Source organism: Lissotriton helveticus, chromosome 1_2 (assembly GCF_964261635.1).
Source record: "Lissotriton helveticus chromosome 1_2, aLisHel1.1, whole genome shotgun sequence".
NCBI lineage: Eukaryota > Metazoa > Chordata > Amphibia > Caudata > Salamandridae > Lissotriton > Lissotriton helveticus.
The window spans coordinates 283,723,616-283,748,756 of NC_136058.1; the positions used below are offsets into that span (position 1 = coordinate 283,723,616).

A 25,141-nucleotide genomic window follows, 5' to 3' on the forward strand; every position below is an offset into this window, starting at 1 on the left:
TGAAAAATCCGCCTCCTTATAATGAAGGACCCAGATCCTCCAGTGTAGAGGATCCTTCCCAACGACCCCCGTGTCAGGAAGGGAATAGATATGTAAACACAAGAGACAGCTGTCAAATACCTTCCTATAATGAGGGCCTAGTACCTATAGGTGCCAGAGACACCTGTCTAAGACCACCATTTAGTGGAGAATCAAGATATTCAGGTGAAAGAGACTTTTGTTCAAGACCTCCTTATGAGGCCTTAAACACAGGAAGCTTGTTCCCAAAACCTACTTATGGTGAAGGACCAAGTATGACGCATCCAACTGCCCCAACATTGAGTCCGTAAATAGAACCTGAAATAAGCCTGGAAAGAATGCTGCAGGAAAAGGAGCGAGAGGCTCTAGCCAAACAAAGAACCGAAATAATTCAGAAAATCTCCCAGTTTAATACAAGCCCTGAAGCCTTGACAATCCCAGTAACTATTGGACCAGTTGTTCCTTTGTATGAGGATAGACAAGAGAGTCTAAAGGCCCCGATCATTACCCCAACTGTAGTGCAGCCAAGAATAGAGCCCTTAATTGTAGATGATCAGACGAGTGAATGTGAATCTGAAGCTTCTTTAATGGATTTGCCGATTAGGAACTCAGGAAGGAGTTTGCAGAAGAGACATAGGGCCAGATGTAGGTAGAACTTATTTACCGATTCTTAATTACCGAATTTTACCGATTCGGTAATTAAGAATCGGTAAATAAGAAGGGGGGATATGTAGGAACATCCAGATGTTCCATTTACCGAATCGGTAAATATCTGTATTTACCGATTCGGTAAATACCGACCGGTAATGCTCCATTCATTGCTATGGGCTTTGAAGCCCATAGGAATTAATGTGGCATTACCGGTCGGTATTTACCGAATCGGTAAATACCGATTTTGACAAGGGTGCAGGCGGTGTCACTTTGACACCCTCTAGCACCCCCAAAAAAGGTTCGGGGGCCATGTGGCAGGCATACCTGCCCTAAGGGCAGGTCTGCCTGTCATATGGCACAGGTGTGCATGCACACATGTGCATGCACACCTGAATTGGTATTTTACCATCAAATTGAATTTGATGGTAAAATACCGAATTTGTAGGGCTTTTGGGACTCAGAAGAGTCCCACCTACATCTCAATTTTACCGATTCTGTAAAAATACCGGTTGGTAAATTTACCGACCGGTATATTTACCGAATCGGTAAAATTACCGAAATGCCCTGTTGCAATCCCCCTACATGTCGAAAGCCAAATACCGGTCAGTAACGGCCGAATTCGTCCGTTACCGACCGGTATTTGGCTACCTACATCTGGCCCATAATCCTTTCAATACGAGAGAGATTCAAATGGAATCGACTTCAGGTACCAAGAGTGTCACATTGGTGACTCCTGAAGAGATTGAGAGATGGAGTCGAGAATTAGAGAGACAAACTCCTCAGACAAAACATTAGATATTTACAAATTGAGAATTGAAATGGAAGAACTGACGGCCGGAAACGTGGGGTTAGACAGATTAAATACCTATTCCGAGGAAGAGCTGCTGTTTATCTGCAAGAGTCTTACCCGTAATACCAGAGTGCTCCATGAGAAATTAACAGACACTGCAGCTAGTATGGGAATAGATATTTCGAAATCAAAACCATTTCAAAAACCCTATAGAGCTGAGTTCTCAGACAAAGATCTGGAAAATATGAATGTGTCAGGGAAAAAGGTGCAGATCAAAGAATTGTTGACCGTGTTGCAAAAATGGGGAGACTTAGAAAAGTGGAAAGCCAGGTGGGCAAAGAAAAAGGAAGAGGTTAGATCCAAACAGACGACTTCTGAATTTGTTTTAAAGGAAGCTGACAAGCCAGAACAGTTATACCCCATGCGAGAAGTGCCTGGTGGGAAGTATGTGCACGTTCCATCGTCCAGACAGGATATTGTGTCTTTTACTAATGACTTTCCAAAATTAAGAGAGAAACCGGTTGATTGGTACAGGCAGGTAGAAAGGTTTGTGAAGGTACTAAAATGCCTGTGGAAAGATCTGGATGGGTTTTTCGATATAGTTGTTCCCGTAGACTTGTGGACAGAATGTAAAATTGCAATTGGTTTGCCTAGTGAGGAAAACGCGAGGGATCCTGTTTCAGGGGCTCCTTCTGATGAGGTAATGAAAAAATACCAGCAAGTAATGTTACATCTGAAAGGGAAGGTGCCTGCAAAAGAAACTGATTGGACCAGAATAGATAGAACTACACAGGAAAGAGATGAGACTGTGCATTCCTTTTATGAAAGATTGCTACAGGTGTTTAAAACATAAACAGCCTGATTCATCAACGGGCCGTTTTGCGAGCCCCTAATAGCGATTCATAGCGAATCGCTATTAAGGACACGCAAAACGGAATTCATGATGTATTTAGAGAATAAAAAGCGAATCGCACGCGGCCGCAAATAGCGTTCCCGATCATCGAAATTCGCATTAAAAACGCTATTTCCGGCAACATCCGTGTCGGAATAGCGATATCTCTAATAGCGATATCTCTAATTGCGATATCTCTAATAGCGAGATCGTCAATAGCGGGAACGCAGATAGCGCGAGATCGGGAAAACGGGAAGTCGCATTTGGAGCACAGCGATGACATCACAACCAGGAAGCAGCCAGTTCCCACCCCCATTCACCACAGTGAGGCAGACCTCGAGGCAGCAACAGAGACAGCTCCTGCAAGGACACCTGCTAAGTTGGACTACCACCTCCAATACCACTGCAGCAATGGCAGAGGTAGCAGTACCTGGGCCCAGCAACCCCGGGCGCAAGAGGAAACTCAAGTTTTCGGAACAAGAGTTGGAGCACCTAATTGAAGGGGTGGTGGAGAACCACTCCAAACTTTTTGGTAAAGACTCAAGGAGGGTGCCCGAGCAGGAGAGGCACAGGATCTGGCTCAGGATAGCGGCTGCAGTGAACTCTGTGGGTGTGGCCGACAGGTCACTGGAAGACCTGAAGAAAAGGTGGTACGACCTCCGTGGTCGTGCCAAGGAGAGGGTCGCCGAGAGGCTGGGAGAGTCCCTGGGCACTGGAGGGGGAGGACCTACAGTCCCTCAAAACACCCCCCTGGAGGATCGCGTTGAGGACACGCTGGAGGAAGAGGCGTGTATTGGAGTCACCCGAATGGACTCATCCCGCCCCACCCAAGAGAGCCAAGGTAAGTGGCATGCGACTGCGACCCTGTCCCCTATGAATGGCCATGACCCTATAGCCTCCCATAATTTTCCAAAGTCATGCCATCGGTGCACATCAGTTAATGCCCTAAAGCATTGTGGGACATGTAGTGTGGCCACAATGTACAAGTACCACAATGCAGCCAGACAGGGCCAAAAGTACGCAATGCTATAGGCAGTCAGGGAATGTCACCCAGCATGCATGTAGCAAGTGCACGTGTGACAGATACATGCAACTATTGTACGTCCACTTCCCCTCACAGGTGGCGCTGACAGCAGCGACAGCGAGAGGCTGCACATAGATGAGGATGCACAGGATTACGAGGAGGAACAGTTACACACACAGCCTCCTGCGTCTGCCGCAGCAACAACACCTGCAGCCTGGCCCACCACCACTGTGCCTCCAGCCTCTGCCCCACCAGCAATGCCTAGCTTGACACCACCAGCAGCTGGGGCACCAACATCAGGTCCCGCAACAGCGGCGACACAGCGGCCACCCACTGTGGCAGGCCAGCAGAGCAGCCGTGGCAGGGCTCGCCTGCAGACCAATGCTCCCAGCACCAGGAGGGGGAATGGACAGCGGCTGCCGAGCATGAGTGTCGAACGTCGCATGCTCCGGATTCACCAGATACAGGCACGCCGGCAAGGGGCCATACAGCTGCAGCTGCATAACATTGGCCGCAATGTGGCAGGGGTGGGGGACCGGATGGACCGCATGACGGCAGCCATTGCAGGTGTGGGGGAGGGGATGACCCGCATGACTGCAGCCATGGAGGCCAACACAGCTGCAATGATTAAACAGCGCGACACGGACTGGCGCCGCCACCGTCAGCTACTGACCCGGCTGACGGCTTACACCCGGTCAAACTATGTGATTGGCAATGCCACCTCGCAGCTATCGCGCCGGTGCCTGGCGCAGCAGCAGCAGCTCATTCAATGCTGCGAGGATGTTGCCAGGGTACTTGAGGGCCTGACCAATGCCCTGCTGTACCTGCCACTGTCGGGGATGACGATGCCAGTGAGGGGACATCAAGTGTGAGCAGCCACTCTGCCTCACACGTAGGGGCGCTGAGACGCAGCACCAGGCCCAATGCAGGGACACGTGCGGTGGATGAGGAGGAGCCGGAGAGGCGCTTGGGTGCTTCGCGCCGGAGGCGCACCTGACTCAATAGTACTTTTACAGGCACAGGCTGAACATAAGCCTCCCCTGTGTATTGGACTCAGCAGTATGCTGAAATACTGTTTGCAATGAAAGGATGTCTACTGCAAACATTATTGTGATTCAAACAATAAGATTTAATTTGGCAGCACACATTGGCGTAGTGTCATTATTAACGTTTGCATGCAATTGTGATATGTTGGGTGAGGGGAGAGGGTTCACTAGAAACAGTTCATTGTGATGTGGTTGCGGCGTCTGTGGCCTTCAGCTGGGTTCTCCCCGCGTGCATGACGCCCATGTGCAGGTGGCTGGTCGTCCCCTTCTGACTCACTGCCAGAGATGTCAACAGGTATCCTGCGCTTGGTGGCAATGTTATGGAGTATTGCGCAGACAGCCACAATGCGGCAGCACAATTCAGGACTGTAATACATGGCCCCACCTGTCTTGTGCAGTATGCGGAACCGGCTCTTCAGTAGCCCAAAAGTCCGTTCTATACAATTCCTTGTCCGTATGTGAGCAACATTGTACCGCCGTTGCTGTGGTGTAGCAGGGTTGAGGTATGGGGTGAGGAGGTATTCCCGGAGGGCGTAGCCACTGTCACCTGAATGAGAGGAGCAGAGGGTGAGTGCCTGTGCTGCGCAGCTACTTCATTGCAATGTGACATTGTTGACAAAGTGTACTTACCAAGTAGGTGTCCTTCCCCAAAGTCTCCCCTGGCCAGTCGTGTGTGGAGGCCGCTGTACCGGAATATAAATGAGTCATGGGTACTCCCTGGGTACTGGGCCACAATGTCAGTTATGAATGTCTTGGCATTGCAGACCATCTGTATGTTAAGGGAGTGGTAGGACTTGCGATTCCGGTACATGTACTCCGTCGCAGCTGGTGGGCAGATGGCGATGTGGGTGCAGTCTATGCATCCTATCACAGATGGGAAATGGGCCACATTGTAGAATTGTAGCTTTGTCAAGTCCTGTTCCTGTTGGCTGGTGGGAAATTTGATGTGTCGGTGTAGCTGGGTAAGCATTGCGTCAACAAAACTCCTGAGGCAGCGTGACATGGTGGGCTGGGATATCCCCCCAGCAGCCGCTACTATCCCCTGGAAGCTCCCAGAGGCCAGGAGGTGCAGGCTACACAATACCTGTACATGTGTAGGCACAGCATTGGTCCGCCTTGTTGGGTGCTGCATCAGGGGGTCAAGGTCCAGTATTAGCTGGATTATCATTTCCCCATTCAGGCGGTACTTTGCATATATCTGCTCCCTGGTTTGGCCCAGCAGGGTGACCCGCTGGTGGAATATCCTGTCCTATATTCTGCGTCTCCTCCGTGCTGCTCGCTGTAGCCTTCGCCGCCTGACCACCATGTACATTCCTGGCATTGTGAGACTCCAACTGCTGCTGCTGAATCTCCTTATGTGTGTTTGGTCAGGTCTGCACCTGTTCCTGATTGGCCAACGGTTTTTAAAAAAAAAATTCTAATGGCTTTTATGGTTACCACCTGCTTTGGGTTGTCCTTAATTTGCGCCTCGCAAACAGAGAATTTGTGGTTTTTCGCTATTAGAGAATTTTCATGAATACCGATTGCGCTTGTATTGCGAATTCGCAAACTTTTTTCTCAGACTCCGTGGTTTGGCGCACTCCTGCCGGGAATCTGAGAATATATTTGCGAATTCGCTATTTTTTGTTTGCGCTTTAGATATTTTCTTGATGAATGCCGATTAGGGAAATTGCGCCCGCAATTGCATTTTCGCAGCTATTGCGGGCGCAATTTAGCTTCATGAATCAGGCTGATAGTGGCATAGATAACATTGAGATGAAGGATATGACCCACTTCATTTACAGGTTTGTAAACGGTTTAAGACCTGAAATTTGTCAATGGATCAAATACAATAAAATCTGTTGGCAGTCTAAGAAAATAGATGAAGTCTTGCGATACACAAAGTATTGCGAAGAAGAGATGGCTGATACGCGAAAGGCTTTGAAGGAAAAGGTTATGTGGGCACAAGTCAAACTAGCTGAACAACAAGAAAAACAATTGGGTAAAATGAATAGTAATTCCCAAAATCAAGGTTCTGGGGGTGGAGGGAAGCCCAGAGTAAAAATGAGTCAAGAACAAGCCAAAAAGAAGTTCCCCTGTCACGGGTGCGGACAGATAGGGCACTGGAGAGACGAGTGTCCATACGCACAAGATAATAACCCCCAAAACCCTGATTTAAATCAATAGACGCAGAATGAAAAACCAAGAAAGAACCAGCAACAGGTAAAAGCGAGTCAGTTGCCTCGTGCACCTAGACCGAATTTTAAGGGAAAGACACCGCAAGGTGAAGACATAGAAATCTGGGGAGGAAAGGAGGATAGAAATGCAGCAACTTCGCAATTTCTGTTGAATGACACTTTCCTCTGTGACGAACCTTACTGACGGTGCCTGAGGGGGGAGGACAAGGAGTGCGTACTTGGCGCCTCCTTGCCGGTAGACCAGTCAGGGCCATACATTGAAGGAAAGGTTGAAGGCAATGATGTCACCTTTCTGTTGGACACTGGAGCTACCCGGTCTACTGTCAGAACAGCAGACGTTCCAAACCTACCCCTCTCGGGAGAAGCAATCCAAGTGGTGGGTGAATCTAATCAATTGATTAGTACCCCAGTTTCTGAACCCATGGAGATTACAATAGGGAATTTCAAAGAAATGCATAGATTTGTAGTCTGTGATACCAGTCCTGTAAACTTATTAGGACATGATTTGTTGTGTAAAATGAACTGCACCATCTTTTGCACACCAAAGGGCGTCAAAATTCAAACCCCAGACAAAGATGGAATATACAAATTAATGTTAATCAGACCTGACTCAGAAATTAAACGACTGACAATACAAGACTTACCTGAAGAACTCCAACAGACCGTGAAACCAGAAGTATTGGACTTTACCGGAAAGGATGTAGGACTAATGGCAAATGTAGACCCAATTAAAATAGCCATAAAAGAAGATGTAGTTTACCCCAATACTAGGCCATACAAAATGAGTGCAGAAGTGAGAGCAGGAGTGGCCATTGAAATAAAAAGATTGCTAGAAGCCAACATCATACAAGAAGTGATGAGTGGCCCATGTAACTCACCCATAATTGGAATCAAGAAACCTAGCGGCAAATACAGGGTAGTACAGGACCTGAGAAAGGTAAACAAAATTGTTGTTCCTTGCTGTCCTATTGTTCCGAACCCTGCAGTAATCCTGTATCAAATTCCCTGGGATGCTGAGTGGTTCACCGTGATTGACCTATGTCACGCATTCTTTTCGATCCCCTTGCATCCAGACAGCAAATTTCTTTTCTCATTTGCATTCAACAGTCACGTGTTCGTTTGGAATCGCGTCCCCCAGGGGTACACAGAAAGCCCCTCAATCTTTAATCAGATTCTGAAAAAGTACCTTGAATCCCTAGTCTTACCTGGAAATTCAGTTTTGGTGCAATATATAGACGACCTCTTGGTGGCGTCTAAAAATCAGAAAGACTGTGTTGTTGACACTATTGCCTTGCTGAACCATTTAGGTGAAGGAGGACACGAAGTATCACCTGACAAACTACAGTTCTGTACCAATTTAGTACCAGGCACCAGATAGAGAAGGGTATCAGGAAAGTTACTTCAGAAAGAATTAGGATAATTCAAAACATGCAGTTACCTAATACTCAGAAAGAAATTAGAATGTTCCTTGGAGTCGTAGGATACTGCAGGCAATGGATTGTGGGATTTGCAGTCTTAGCAAAACCATTGATCAAAATGACAAAGAAAGGAGCAAAAGACCCAGTAGAATGGGACGAGGAAAGCTTGACAGCATTTACTAAATTACGAGAATGTCTATGTACAGCTCCAGCTTTAGGAATGCCTGATTATTCAAAAGAGTTTGCACTGTTTTGTGACACACGAGATAATTGTACATTGTCGGTCCTAACCCAGGAGCATGGTTTAACTAGACGTCCAGTAGCATATTTTTCTGCTACTTTGGATCCAGTGGCTGCTGGATTACCTGGATGTCTGAAAGCAGTAGCCTCAAAATACAATGAGAGTTGCTCCTTTATAAACCCAAAGGGAATGGAGCACCAAGGTACGTTCAGTAAAAAGAATTTATCCCTTAGGGTAAGAGTTATACCATTAAGTACCGTCAACACACTAGACCATTACTCATTCAGTTACACCCATACAACCAGATAAACTACAGTGAAACACTTACAAAAAGATTTGATTATCAAACAAGTTATGTGAAAAAAAAAATATATATATATATACTGTTTATTAGGAAGGTTTAAAAACACATTATTAAAAAAGAATTACATGTACTTAAAATCAATTTACAATTAAAAAACAATATGGCAAATCATACAGTAGTACAGGAGAAATAAAAAATATAGACAATTAAATCTGTCTTATATTCAGTTAATTTAGAAACAGTTGACTCAACATGAGGTTTGGAAATAATTCCTAATCCCCTCACAAGTGTTGACCACTCCAAATTTAACTTGAAATGTGGCGTCGACGCGTTTCGGCGGTTTTGAATTGTTCTAGCCACCTTCTTCAGGACAATTTAATATAACTTCTCCTTTTTAATCAGCACAACCTAATACAAAAATATAATATTCATTTATCCATATATACCATGTCGATATACAGTTATTTAAACAATTCACTATCTAATATCATTTCAGTATCTAATATCATAAGCAACTTACAACTCTTCTAATTAGCATAGTTCAAATATTTCATGGGACCCTTTATCTACATTGTTCTATTTCACAACATTTTCTACAAAGCTTTCTACGACATTATCCCTTGTCTTCTCTCACATAGAACAGCCCATTTTTAATTTCTTCTGGTCAAGGATGTAAACATATTGCGTCACAAGGAGCACACCCTATATCTGCTCTACTCGTTATGTTCAATATTACACCACACTATAGTGTTAGATATTTACTCAAAACAGTACTATGTTTGTATGAATATTATTCCAAATATTCAACTCATCCCCATCTTTTATACCTTTTGTATTTGTAATAATTTCGCCGAGTTCACCAAGTTCATTCATGCAAGTTCAACCCATCCTCTCTCATTAATTTCAACAAGAATGTTTTCCACTCACCCATATTTTCGCACATATGTATCGATATATGGTCATGGATTTCCTCGTAGTTCTATATCGTGGACCCTATCTGCCTTAGGATGATAAAATAGTGAGTTTTAACGATTATATGATTATGTCCTCTGCATTTTTCAAATGGTCAATAGTTTAAGACGTACCTACTTTAGATTAAATCTCCTCTTTGGGTCCGTGGGGTTACTTCCTTGTTTTTCCCTCACTCCCAGAGGTCTGAAAAATGAGAAGCTTAGTGGGGTAATTGGAATCGTCATTATAAAGGTGCCCCGTATAGCAAGTCCATACTAAATAGCAAAATATAAAACATACCGTGTGCGAATGAAAATATTTTCCCACATTAAGCAGTAAAACAAACAACTAATTGTAAATAGATGGTAGTTACCATATAATACTAATGGACGGTTTGTATTTCGTGTTTTGCCGCCACTATAGTAACGAACCCACAGTACCCACGGCGAGGACCCGAATGAATCGGAAAAAGAATAGAATCATAAAGGTGAGCGAATAGAGACCAACCCTTAGGACTATAATAAGGAGGTAGTAGTCACAAATAATGGTGGGAAAGAACTTATTTCTACGCCCAGGGGCGCAATTGGGAATTAAAATATTTCTTTCTGTGTGCATTAGTAAGTACCCTCAAAACAAGAAGTGGCTTACAACTCCAGTGATAAGAGAAACAGTGCATCATTTACGGATACGATACAAGGTACAGGATAAGCGTCCTATATGTGGAATAGACAAAGCATAAACAAGAGAGATGACATATCATAATACAAGAGCATCTATTTTGTGTATATTAGGAAATACTAAACTCAGACCTCTGGGAGTGAGGGAAAAACAAGGAAGTAACCCCAAGGACCCTAAGAGGAGATTTAATCTAAAGTAGGTACGTCTTAAACTATTGACCAATTGAAAAATGCAGAGGACATAATCATATAATCGTTAAAACTTACTATTTTATCATCCTAAGGCAGATAGGGTCCTCGATATAGAACTACGAGGAAATCCATGACCATATATCGATACATATGTGCGAAAATATGGGTGAGTGGAAAACATTCTTGTTGAAATTAATGAGAGAGGATGGGTTGAACTTGCATGAATGAACATGGTGAACTCAGCGAAAATATTACAAATACAAAAGGTATAAAAGAAGGGGATGAGTTGAATATTTGGAATAACATTCATACAAACATAGTACTGTTTTGAGTAAATATCTAACACTATAGTGTCGTGTAATATTGAACATAACGAGTAGAGCAGATATAGGGTGTGCTCCTTGTGACGCAATATGTTTACATCTTTGACCAGAAGAAATTAAAAATGGTCTGTTCTATGTGAGAGAAGACAAGGGATAATGTCGTAGAAAGTTTTGTAGAAAATTTTGTGAAATAGAACAATGTAGATAAAGGGTCCCATGAAATATTTGAACTATGTGAATTAGAAGAGTTGTAAGTTGCTTATGATATTAGATACTGAAATGATATTAGATACTGAATTGTTTAAATAACTGTATATCGACATGGGATAAATTGATAAATGAATATTTTATTTTTGTATTAGGTTGTGCTGATTAAAAAGGAGAAGTTATATTAAATTGTCCTGAAGAAGGTGGTTAGAACAATTCAAAACCGCCGAAACGCGTCGACGCCTCATTTCAAGTTAAATTTGGAGTGGTCAACACTTGTGAGGGGATTAGGAATTATTTCCAAACCTCATGTTGAGTCAACTGTTTCTAAATTAACTGAATATAAGACATATTTAATTGTCTTTATTTTTGATTTCTCCTGTACTACTGTATGATTTGCCATATTGTTTTTTAATTGTAAATTGATTTTAAGTACATGTAATTCTTTTTTAATAATGTGTTTTTAAACCTTCCTAATAAACAGTATATATATATATTTTTTTCACATAACTTGTTTGATAATCAAATCTTTTTGTAAGTGTTTCACTGTAGTTCATCAGGTTGTATGGGTGTAACTGAATGAGTAATGGTCTAGTGTGTTGACAGTACTTAATGGTATAACTCTTACCCTAAGGGATAAATTCTTTTTACTGAAAGCAGTAGCTGCAACTTGCATGAGTCTTGAACAGAGCGAATCCATCGTTATGGGACATCATGTAACTGTGTATGTTCCCCATGCAGTTGTAATTCTACTGACCAGAACTAAAACCCAGTATCTCACACCTAGTCGGCTGACTAAGTATGAGAGGATCCTTGTGGGTGCTGCAAATGTAACCCTTACTCGATGTAACATATTGAATCCAGCAACATTGTTACCTGAGTCACTGATTGCAGAAGCAAAGGGAGAGGTCGAGCATGACTGCATTGACCTGACTGAGTTTAGTACCAAACCACGTCCAGACATCAAGGAGTTGCCCCTGCCTGTAGAAGATTACGAGCTGTTTGTTGATGGCTCATGTCTGAGACATGAAACTGTAGGCCTGAGTGCTGCTTATGCTGTAGTCACGGTATCAGGCACTGTAGAAGCCTCCTGTCTATTTGGAGTAAAGTCTGCGCAAGTAGTCGAATTGGTTGCATTAACAAGAGCATGTAAAATTGGGAAAAATAAAAGAGTAACCGTATATACTGACAGTCAGTATGGGTACGGGGTTGTGCATGACTTCGGCCAGTTGTGGCTACAAAGAGAGTTTCTGACTTCTTCAGGTACTCCTATCAGAAATGGAAAAGTGGTACAAGAATTACTGGACGCCATCCAGTTACCAAAAGAATTGGCAGTGGTCAAATGTACTGCTCACAAATCAGGTGACGACCATGTGACAGTAGGTAATCGATATGCTGACCAAGTAGCCCAACATTGTGCCAGACATCGAATGTCTGTCAATATCAAATTGGGGGGATATGGAAACAGCAGCCAACTTATGGTGTTTGAGGATGTGCCTACATGGGAGGAATTGGAAGATTTACAGAATGTAGTGACACCAAAGGAAAGGGAACGATGGAGAAAATTTGGTTGTCGCGAGAGAGGCGAGGATGGTGTCATTGTTGGCCCTGATGGTATGCCTGTGTTGCCTGACAGCCTGCTTGCTTCTGTGGCCAGATTGATACATGGAGATACACACATTGGTAGGGATGCCATGATTCATGTTTTCCAACAGACATGGTACAGCTCGAAGTTCAGGAAAGTAGCAGAGTCGATCTGCCAGAGGGGCTTGACATGTCAGCAGTTCAACGCTGGGAAGAAAACAGTAGTTGAGATGGGAAAAATTGGAAAGTCAGGAGGTCCTTTTGTAAGATTACAAATCGACTTCATCCAGTTACCCATTTGCAAGGGAATGAGCTATGTTCTTGTCATTGTCTGCCTATTTTCAAGATGGGTAGAAGCTTACCCAGCCAAAAAGAATGATGCCATCACTGTAGCCAAGTTGTTACTACGAGAGTTAATACCTAGGTACGGGGTTCCGGTCACAATTGAATCAGATAGAGGTGGGCATTTCCAGAATGAAATAATTGACCAGCTCTGTAAAGCCTTCAAGATTACACACAAGCTGCACTGTGCATATCGTCCAGAGGCTTCTGGAGTGGTGGAAATAGTAAATGGCACTATCAAGTCGAGATTAGGGAAAATGTGTGAATCTACTGGCATGAACTGGAGAGAGGCTTTACCTCTTGTTCTGATGGGAATCCGAAGTATTCCAGACCGAAACACAGGCCTGAGTCCCCATGAGATCCTAATGGGAAGAGTGATGAGACATGCATGGGTACCAGGACACAAACTGATAAGCATTTCTGATGATTTGGTACTTGAGTACTGCAAGCAACTGGGTGACCAAGTGCGTTCTATCTCTCGCCAGATTGGGGAAGACGCCGTCGCCAGTCCAGCAACTCCAGTCCATAATTTGATTCCAGGCGATTGGGTGGTACTCAAGAAGCACACCCGTTCGAATTGCCTTGCACCGAAGTGGGGAAAGCCAAGACAGGTGATACTGGTGACCACGACAGCGGTGAAGTGTGCAGGAGTACCCAAGTGGATCCATGCCAGCCATACCAAGAGGGTAACAGAGGACGAAAAGAAAACTGATGCTGAAGGTTGTCCAGCTGAGGGGTCTCCAGACGTTGGTCCTGAAGTAGCTGATGACGAACAACCGAGCACCAGTCGAGATGAGTGGATACCCATAATCGACCTGACAGATGATCCCATAAGAACAAGAAGTCAAACCTACTCAGACAGAGAGTGGAATAGTGAGGAAGAGGCAGGAATAGGAGAAGACAATCAGATTACTGAAATCCATGTAAAATCTGAAGAATAAGAAGATCAGATAGAGACAGAACAAGTAATCGACACACCTCCAAGAACTCCTGAAATTGAAAAGGGACAGACAGATATTAGGGCGAAAGTTCAAGCAGAAGAAAATCAAAGGTTCGAAGTGCTTGAACAGGATCAGATAGAAATAGACAAATGTGTTTAGGATACCGAAATTGAAACGCACAAAAGTCAAACTCAGTCTACACCTGAACAAAGCCAGCTTAGTGACCAGGCAGAAGAAACAGATATAAGACCTGGGACTAGTCAGACAGGAAGGGAAGAAGTGGAAGCAGAAGTGCCACAACTGAACGAAAATAAAAGAGCATTAGACGAAAGCCCAACTACAGTGCCAGTTAAAAGACTCAAGAAGAAAAATACAGAACCAAGGTACATTAAGAGACTGAGACTGAAAACAGTAGAAGAAAAACTTGAGCAAAGGAAACAAGCTTTAAGTAAAACAGAGCCAACTGGAGAAAACACTAAGCGAAGAAGTGCCCGAGTGAAAAGACAGAACGAAAAGTACCAGGATCCTGAATGGACTTTCCTGGTGTTGGAGGAATTTGAAGATCTTGAGATACGTGACGAAAGTGACGAAGAACAGACTACTGACCAGTCTGCCGAAGAAGACGAACCTACCTGAAGTTGCTCAGTGTAAGCTACCTGTGCAAAGTTACAAAGAGGGGTTGAGAGAAGCTTCTTTTGAGCAGAAATGTCTGATTCAAATGTGAATGGAAGACCTAGACGTAATTGCTGTAAAACATGCTGTAAAGTATGTATATGTAGTGTAGCCTTAGTGTTAATATTATGGATAGGACTAACAATTACTATTCCTTATATGATGAGTAAAGGTACTAATACTGACACCACCGAGACTGTGACGCAAAATGACATCACAAAGTGTAGAAGGACATGAGAAAGCACTTAGCATTAGACAAACTAAACCGGACTTAGAAGCATCAGATGAGGAAGGACTGCATTATCATGGAGTCAAGAGCCAGAGTCATTTAAATGTATTCGCTAACCTTTTAGTGCATTATGTAGAAACCATGGAAATAGAGGACTGTTATGTTTGCATGAAGCTACCTACTTCGGTAGCTGAGGGAGTGACATACCATCACTTGCCATTAACATATGGAATTTCTTGTAGAATTTTAACTAGCTTATTCTACAAAAGAGGACCGTTACAGTACTATTACTCTAACTCAGACGTGATATTTTCTGAACTTCCTATACGTGGAAATCTGAACCCTGTACATACAAAAAGTGACGTGACACATTATATGGGAGAATATTTTCTGACTATAGGTACCATAGATCTAGGTAAAACACATAGAGATAACTTGACCTGTTCATTACATGAACAAGAGAAAATGTTTCTAAACATGGCAGAAAAAAGGAGAGAAAGTTTACAAAGAAAGGCGAATGACAAAAAGCAGAGAATTCCTAAGTGGGCTGAAAGCATGGGAAGCACCTCAAATGGTGGGGCTAGTCCTGCTTTGTTGCTGGATTTCGAGAGAAAAGGGAAGCTTTGTCTTCACCGAGAAAAGACTAGTTATTATAATAATATTTTCATTGGTTCCAGTCAATGTGAACACAATTTCAAGGTAATTGGAGGTTGGGCTTTCAAAAATGGGTCAGAACCTGTGTTTCCCGGAATCTATTACATATGTGGAAACAAGGCTTATTTCAAACTGCCGGATCACTGGTATGGAAGCTGCTATTTTTGCATTGTCTTCCCGAAAATATACCATGTGAATGAAATTGCTGGAAGCAATGAAAACACTAAAGGTTTAGTGCGTAGTAAAAGAGAAAGTGTAGGTGAAATAATGGGTAGTATATTTAGTGCATTGATACCTGCAGTGGGAGTGGTTCTGAACACACACAGAATTTGCAAATTGTCAACTATAGTGGATCGGTTGTCTACTGACACTGCAAGTGGATTTCTGATGGTCAATACCGAAATGGTTGAGATCAGATCTATGGTTTTGCAGAACAGACTTGCGCTTGATACCTTATTAGCAAAGGAGGGCGGAGTCTGGCGAATGCTGAAAGCGCAACATTGTTGCACTTACATACCAGATAAAAGTGTGCAAATCAAAAGGTATGTAAGGAACATTACAAATTTGGAAAAGGAGCTCAAACCACTGGAGGTTGATAGTGCCTGGAAGAGACTCACTGATGGTCTCTCCTCTGTAGGTCATTGGTTTTCTAATTTAGGTAAAGGGTTGTTGTACAAGGTACTGATGCCAAGTGCAGTAGTAGGTTCTATCATATTCCTTATATTTGTCTGTTGCAAATGTTGCAAACACCAAAAGAAATATACTGTGAACAAAAGAGGTGTGAAACGGAGTGTGGATGAACTTGAATTAGAGGAACTGAATAATCAAATTTATAAAAGGGTGAAGAATTCACACCCTAACAAAGAAACAAAAGAAAAGCTGAATAAAATGTTGGAAGAGATGGAAATGAACAAAGTGTGAGAAAAAGTTGGCATCTGATTCCATTGGTTTTGTGATGATAGTAAATATCATCAAAGAGGGGATTGATGGAGCAAGGATTCGCATATTACGCGACTTGCTTGAATTCATGAACCTCGAATAATATGTAACAAAGTAATCCAACCTGTTTGTTTTACTAATTTCCCTTTTATTCTGACATTTGGGGTATCCGAGAGATGCTTGCATATGTGTGTATTAACCTTAATAACGTTTGTCACTAAAAATGGCCGCGGCTTGGAGGGTTTTCTTCTACGCATGCGTTAGTCACACTCACGTGACGTGGCGTATTTGCAGTTCTGGTGGGAACCTTTGCTCCTGCGCAATTGCAATTAATATGGCCGCTTGGTGTCCTCACATGGTGAAGCTTGCACTGATGTTTTCATGTTATAGTTTATTTGCACTAAACCTTAAATGCAAATAGTTTATATAAATTAAGGGGTATAGAGTAGCTATTCATGGTATACAGTGTAATCATTTATTTCTATGTTTTAAATTGTTTTCGCTTACTTTTCATGTACCGCGATATTGAGGGTCTGAGAGACACTCGTGAAACCATATTGAGCTACCATTCTGCGCATGACTGTCTTCTGCCGGTGACATTGAAGCGGTGCCAACCCGAAGTCCTAGCCAAGATGTGCCTGGGAAGATGCACCTTCACCCAGCAGAAGAAACTAAAATGTCTTGCAAAAGTTACATTTGTATAAGTTTTCATTGTATTCCATAGAGTATGTCATGGGAACCCCAAAATCAATAGGCGGTCCCAGAATATGTTAATATAGGCTTGTAGAATTGAAATGTGATTGGTGTGTTGACCTATCCTACTTGGGGATTCTGACACTTGCAACATTTGGGGGGTGGTACACTGACCCGAAAACAGTATAACTAGCCTAGGTTTAGCTAGAGAAATTGTCCGACTTGTCCGAATAGCTGACCGGTCACTGACCCAACGCACTCAATAGGTGACTTGATACAGAGGGCTGCGGAGCACTCTGTCCGATAATTCCATAGACTCAAGGGTTTTGTTGAGAAACCTTAAGTGCTGGCGGGGCACTTTGCTGGGGAGTTCGATAACCCAATTGGGGTTCTGGCCGATAGCTGCAGAGAGGGTGGAGCGCAGGCGTTTCTTCCAAACTGCGGGTGCGCGTCTTATCCTGGTGGTCCTGTCCTGATCCTAATCTGGGTTTCCTGTCCTGTCCTGGGGTGTCCAATCTGCACCTGCTGTCCTACTGATGACGGGTTTCCTTTGGGGTTCTTCCTGTTCTTAACTGACCTGTGGCCAGGGTTGGTCTTCACACCATTCTAGGTAAATATAGTGCTGAAACTCTATACTGCACCTTTCTATTTTTCTGTCTTTTGCTACAATAAAGACATATCTTGGCATATATTGATTTTCCATGCTTTTTTCGCAAACCCACTGAATGAAAAGCTCAGTCGTTATTGTCGATATTCTAGCATGTTCCATTTTCTACCCATCCCTTGAGTACATTTCCTTTTCAGGTCACGATATGCAGAGGTTCTTTGTTTTTACCCATCTTTTAGTTGATTCAAGTAATTGCACCAGTCATTAACACGGTCTATTTTTACCTTACCTGTAGATCCTCTTCATGGGGAAATATTTTACTGTGAAGTTTCTAGTATGATCTTTATTCTTTTTTTTTTTGTGTCCTCATACGCCAGTAAAGATATTTTCGGTATTGATTATACAGAGAATCTTTATGGAAGCTCTTTTTGCAGACACCCAGTATAAGTCTCACTGTACCACCATATCAACAGTCAGCTCAGTCTCCCATTATACCAGACCCTTGGACTGATCTTAGGGTGGTTCATTCCGCAAAAAGGCATAATCATTGGACAAAGTTGATTCATAGTCCATCAAGCCATTTAATACATGGAGTCCAAAAATGCTTCCTTCTCTTCCATACCACTTTGTCCAAACTAAGAGTGTGCCTGATTGCCCTTATCCAATCTGAATATGTTGGTACAGTAGTGGTCACCCACAATTTACATATTTCCCTACGTGCTAGGATAATTAAATAAAGAAACAGCTTATTGCTGTCTTGAAATACTTCCTCATAATTGAAGGGAATTTCAAAAAAGACTTGTTGTGTACTAACCTGTATTTCATACCCGAAAAGGGCTTTCATACCTTCTTGTATTTCAAACCAAAATTGTATAAGTGCTGGACAGGTCATAAACATATGGAGATCATCTGCTTTTTCCAAATTGCACTGTGGACAACAAGGAATAGGCCCCTTGGAAAATTTGGCAAGCCTGGCCGGGGACCAGTATACCCTATGAAGAGAAAACAAGTGATTCCGCTTTAAATTGGCAGGTGAGACCGTAAGATGTAATAAATCAAAGGATACTTGCCATAAATTCTGCAAGTCGACTTCCAAGATTTGGTCCCCCCAAAGTTGTTCCAGGAGGCTGAACTCTCCATCTTCTCCCTCTAGTATTGTCCAATAGAGCACCGATGTTTTAAGGATTCTTGTTTTCTTTATTAAGAGTTCATCCAAAATAGATTTGAGACCTTTATCCTCTGTAATAGCCTGGTCCCAGCTTTTAATTTGTAAATACTTGAATTTAGATAAGTTTTTATCTGTAAGAACGGAAATGTCTTCCCAACTCAAAAGATTCCCTTCAGGCAGCAGCTGGCCCCATAATCTGATGTTCGCGCTCTGCAAAGCTATAGATAGTGAGTCTTTAGTCCATTCGGGAGATCCAGGGGAGTCCCAGATTGGCGCTATAGCAGCGTAGTATGGGATGTTCAGCCTTTCCCTTACTCTGGCCCACACATATGCCATATCTCTAAGAACCTTACGCATATCTCCAAACTTAAACATAAATGCATGAGACCCTCCCTGAATCTCAGATAACATATTTTGAAACATAAGGTCTGTTTCCGTCCCACCTAAGATATCAAATAAGCTTATTCCAGCTTTCAATAATAGGGTCCAGGCATTAACTCTCAGATCTGGTGCGCACAATCCACCCTTGCCTTTTTTTCTACGGAGCTTTTTCCAAGAAATTCTTATGCCTTTTGAGGCCCAAATAAAAGAATTACATTTGGCTTGGATCTTAGTTAGTCTGGCTTCTTTAAAAGCGAGAGGGATATTTTGAAATATATATATATTATTTTAGGTAACAACATCATTTTCACTATATTAATCCTACCGATTAGAGTCAAAGGCAAAAATGACCAGTTTTTTAGGGATTGCGCCATTTCTTTATCAATCTTTACAAGGTTTTTTTCTGCAAGTTGGTTTATGTCCTGTAGGATTTGAATTCCCAGATATCTAATTTGATTTTTCAGGATGGGGATGTGATTAGCCTGGGTTATATTCCAGCACATACATTCTGATTTAGCTTGATTGATCAGATATCCAGAAACTTTGCCAAATTGCTCTGCAGCTTTATATATGAGAGGAATTGATTTGATAGGGTCAATAGTGTATAGCATCAAATCGTCCGCATATAGGGCGACTTTTTTCACCCAATTTTTATATTTGAAGGGTAGAATATCTTGGTCTTGTCTGATCTTTTCTGCAAATGATTCCATATATAGATCAAATAGTAAAGGAGATAGCAGGCACCCTTGTCTTGTCCCTCTTTGGATTTTTGTAGGAGAAGATAATCTAGCCGTCGGAGCTTGGGAAAATGCTGTTATTACCCCACAAAAGTTTTTTCCTAAATTGACCTTTTCTAATACTTTAGCCAAGAATTCCCAATTGACGCGGTCAAAGGCCTTTGCGGCATCTAATATAATAACCGCTAATGGAACTTTATATTGAGAAGCAACATCTATTGTGCCCACTAGAGCTTGTGTAAGATTTTGTATAGAGCGGCCTCTAATAAAGCCCTTTTGATCTAGGTGTAAAAGTTTACCTGCTGTGCCATTTAATCTCTCCGCTAATATATTTGCCATGAGCTTGTAATCAGTGTTAAGAAGAGAGATTGGCCTGTAGGAATCACACTGGAATGCTCTCTTCATTGGTTTTAAAATAAGGACCACTATGGCATCATTCCAAGAAACAGGAATTTTGCCGCCTTGCTCAAATATAAAGGTAAATAGCAGTTTCAGAATTGGTGTTACTACGGGTGCTAATACTTTATAAATCTCTGAAGGTAGCCCATCAGGGCCCGGGGCCTTACTTCTCTTGGCGGAGTCTATCGCCGATGCTACTTCAGTGGAACTAATCTTTCTACTGAGATTATGCGAAGCCTGCTCATCTAAAACTTGTACCTGATATTGGTCAAGCCATGACTGTATTGATTGTTGTTGTGGGAATAAATCTTCTCTATAGACTAGATCAAAATGATGGTAAAAAGCCTGCTCAATATCTGTTCTATTATCTGAAATCACATCCGTATTTGTGATCTGTACTTCCTTTATAGAGTTCTTCTTGATATCCTTTTTTGTTTTCCAGGCTAAGAGCTTTCCACTGGTCTCTCCATATTCAAAGTGGGCTAATGAGCTGGCCTGCCAACGCTTTCTCAGCCTTCCATCTAATACCTGCTCTAACTCTGTTTTACAAATTACCAGGTCTCTTTTATTGTTGTTCTCTTCATCTGGTAGAGTGGGAGCTAACACAGCTTGTTCCAGGGCCTTTATTCTTGCTTCAATCTGTGAAATTTGCGCCCTATATTCTCGGTGTTTTGCAATCTGAAATGCTAATAGTCGCCCTCTCAGAAAAGCTTTGTACGTGTCCCAAACCACTGGGTGCGTAGCTGTACCTAGATTGAGAGAAAAAAACTCATTTGATTCCTCAATCAATTTATTTATTACCTCTTCCTCCAACAGAATGCTTCTGTCTATAGTCCATCTCTTGACCAACTGAGGGCCTGTCAATTTTAGGGTTAGAGTAACTGCTGAGTGATCAGAAATATGGGCTCCGAGATGTTTTATCTCCTCCACTTGCTGAGCTAAGTGATCTGCAATTAGAAAAAAATCTAATCTGGATTTGTTTCGTAGTTTCTTATTGTGGAATGTGAATTCTCTTTTTAGGCCATTTTTTTGTCGCCAGATGTCTTTCCAGCCAAACTGAGTAATCGCATTAGTTAATACAGCCCTGGTTTGGGGATTATGTGAAAACCTGGCAGAGGATGATTTATCCAGTTTTAGATCGAGTACTAGATTAAAGTCCCCTGCAAGAATGACCGGATCCTCAAAATCTAGGAGTTCAACCAAAAGGTCTTTTAGGGGGAGGGTGTCATCTAAATTAGGACCATAGTATCCTACAATCGTAAATTTATGCGAATGTAGTTTTATATTTACTATAGCCCATCTCCCCTTTTTATCAGACTTAGACAGTAGCAGATTTATCTCTGAATTAGATTTGATCAGTATGGCAACCCCTTTAGTGGAAGTCTGTTGCGAGGAGGTAATCACCTGCTGGATCAATTTTTTTTCCATAAAGATATCTCTTAATTCTTGTTCGGTAGAATGTGTTTCTTGTAAAATAATTATATTTTCAGGTGCATCCCTTAAGTACTGAAGAATTCTCTCTCTTCTATGTTTAACTCGTAACCCGTTCACATTCCACGAAAGAATCTTAATGTATGATGCAGGGGCTGCCCTATCTTGCGCTATTTTTCCTGGCAGAGGTATAAACAAATGAAATTAGAATATGGCGATTTGGAATTTTTTTTTTGCTTTTTTTCCCAATAGTATGATCTTTATTCTTGCCCGTCCTTTAGTCTGAAATTATTTGCCTAGCTGTTTCCTCATTCTCACCTTGCTGTAGACTCATAAATGATCAGCTTGATATATTTCCTTTATGGATATGTACTCTTCATTATCTTGGTTATTGATTGTTTACTTGTCATAAATCTAATGCTTTCTGAAACTGATTCTGAAATCTAGATAAAATCTTTAAAACTTCCCCGGAGTCTGTGATCTTTATTAAATACAGAAAGATATGAAGTTGGTATTTGTGCTTTTGCCTTTTCTTCACAGCTAGCTCCCTGATTCATCGTGGTCATTAGGTACCCGTGACGGTGGATTGGTAAGTCGGGTACAATAGAAATATATAGGAAGGAACTGGGTTACTGGTAGTAGAGTGTACGGTCGCCCGATTAATAAATAATAGTGTATTTAAAAATATGGGCCCGATACGTGTATGGTAAATTTGTTGGTTGGGTGACCTGCGCGCTCTATCGTTCCCACGTAACACCCATGGCATTGACTTACAAGAATTAAAAAACCTGGGAATACGTCAAAAGACTACACCTCCTAGGGGAGGTGTAAGTGAGGCGCAAAGAGGAGAAATACCTTAATTTCTTCTCGCTTTTCCTGCACACATAGAGGAAAAAAATCTCTCGTAATTGTTTTTGTGCAAGAAGGTGTCTCTTCCTGCACAAAAACAATCATCCCTGCAACGCAAGCACCCTTGCACTATGGTGCAAGGGTGCTTGCGTTAGTTCATAGCAGCCCATTGTGCGGCAGCGAGGGGAAAAGGATAGAAATGTATCTCATAGATTACTGCTTCTGCCGGTCCTTTTCTTTTGACTCAGGGCAGTGCATTAAGATTGTTTGCGGCGCTGCCCTGCGCCAAAACCTCATAAATGAGGCAGTTAATTTGAAAAGCTTGGCCACATTTTATAGCTCATTGTCCTAAAGTTCCCCTCAAAATTCTCCATTCCCTCTACCTTGCATCTCCTGCCTCCACTATACTACATTAAGAAGTATATTTACATGGAAAGTAACGGAGAGCGGCGTTAGCATTCTTGGGTTAATGCCATGCTCCGCCACTTTTGGAAACGCAATACCAACGTATTTACAACAATACTCTGCAGCCCTGTGTTTCCCAACTGTCCTGGCGCAAATTACAGCTGCCTAGCCCCAACGCAGGCACCCTTGGAACATAGTGCAAAGGTGACTGCGCAGGGGGAATGATTGCTTATGTGCAGAAAGGGATACCTTTCTGCACATAAACAAACATGCATGGCGTTTTGTTGTTTTTATATGTGCTGCATAAAACAGTACAGATAGAAACAGCAAAAACGAGGTGATATAAAGCATTTGTCCTCATTACTCCATGTAAGACTAGGGGGCAGACTTACAAGAACTGGCGCAACTCTGCATATTAGCAGAGATGCGCCAGTTAATTTACGTGACAGAAAAATAACCATGCGCCGCATTTACAATGTGGTGCACCATGGCGCAAGGATAGACAGATGTGTGAAGCATCTTTTGTCGTAAAGGCAATGCATTGTTGGAGTCGTGTTGTAAGCACGACACAACTCCAGCAATGGTCAGGAATGCCTATTCCCATCATGCTGCATCAATCCTTACACCTGCTTCAAGCAGGTACAAGGTTTTGATGCAGTGGCATCGTAAAAGTGACTCCGTGAAATCTTGTAGATTTCACGGTATCACTTTTACGAGACTTCCTTACGACGGAACGCCCACCCGGCATACATTATACCTTGGCGCATGTACGCCAGAGTGGTGTTTGATTTGTCGACGACAGATCTCAAGCAGGGAGTGGCCGTATTACTTATATTTGCATATTTTCTGTGCAATGCCATCAACTTCTTTTCATAAATATTTCTGTGGTAAATTGTCAATTTTAACTTCTGTTAGTACCCTCAGATCTTTTACTCCTTCCCATTTTAATCAAAGTGAATATATAAATTATGACCATAATAAAAGTAGGTGTTACTTAGTCCTAGGGAGTGAAATTACAATTTTACATGTTAAGAATTTAGCTCTTTACTATTTGTCAAAAAGGTTCTTCTTAAAGAGGAGCCACCTATTCATGGTTAATGAAAGATCGGGATAAATGCTTTTTGTTCTTATTTAAACTAAAATGGATTGCTGAATAGTCATATTGCATTAATTAAATGTTAATATTATTTTTTCATTAAGAAGCAGGGAAAATGTTTACATTTGTTTTGTAGATATTGCTAACTATGTTAATGAATGGTAGATGTTGCCACTTGATTTTGTAAACACAAACGAAAACAGCCATTTTCGTCGTTGTTTGCCGAAATTGCACAATTTTACCTTATTTTGAAAGCCTGGATCTTTTTAGTCCATGTGACCTTCATTCTAGATTTGCTGCCAAATGGAATGCTTTGTGAGAAGTTGTCTCTCCAGACTTAAATAAATGATTACAACAAGCTTGAAGTTAAACAAAACAGACTTGCAGAGTGTAAAGTAGTGGGCCCTGGGCCCACTCGCTAAAGTAACAGTGACACTCGTGACATGGGTACTTACCTAACTGACCACGAGTTAGAGCACCTGGTCCTTTTTAGGTTCCACCTTCACAGCTGTGCTTGTGAAATCTATTGTTTATAATATAAACTTAAAAAAGGCCTTTCATCCGAGCCTCTCTTTCTTGGCTTCTGTGCTAGCCACTTACTTTTCTTCTAATCTATTGGTTTTAGCATGTTTTCCTGCATTTACAAAGGCCTGTTCCTTGTCTGCTTCTCATATCAGTTTCCGTGGTCAAAATACTGTTAACATCTGCTTTGGTGGCACTCTTTTTTCAGAATGTTTTCCCTCTTTTCCGTTTTTTCGTCTTGGAACATATATATAGCATCTGGAGAAAGTGATTTGCCCAGAATGACTGGATGTTGCGATGCTGAGACGAAAACAGGGATCACCAGCTCTCGAGTCAGCAGCTCTGGCCGCTGCACCACATCCTCTCCACGCCCGTGTTACTTGTCAGGGAGGTCCTTCCTTTGTCCCTAGCGGTGAGTGATGAAAGCAGCATTAAATTCATCACACAGTCCAACTAGATGCATTACCGATGCTTGTATTGACAGGGTCTCCTGACACCTGTGTTGTATTTGTGTTTTTGAAGACAATTCTGCTAGGGAGGGGCAGATAAATGACATGTCCAGCAGAACATCTGTCAAAAAT

At 42.2% G+C, this 25,141-nt stretch overlaps 1 non-coding gene across 1 annotated transcript; it reads left to right on the forward strand.

Moving 5' to 3' along the window:
• Nucleotides 1–23,972: 23,972 nt before the first annotated feature.
• Nucleotides 23,973–24,027, forward strand: LOC144808182 (U7 small nuclear RNA). Its single transcript, XR_013606706.1, has one exon. It is a non-coding gene; the product is annotated as a U7 small nuclear RNA (small nuclear RNA).
• Nucleotides 24,028–25,141: the final 1,114 nt, after the last annotated feature.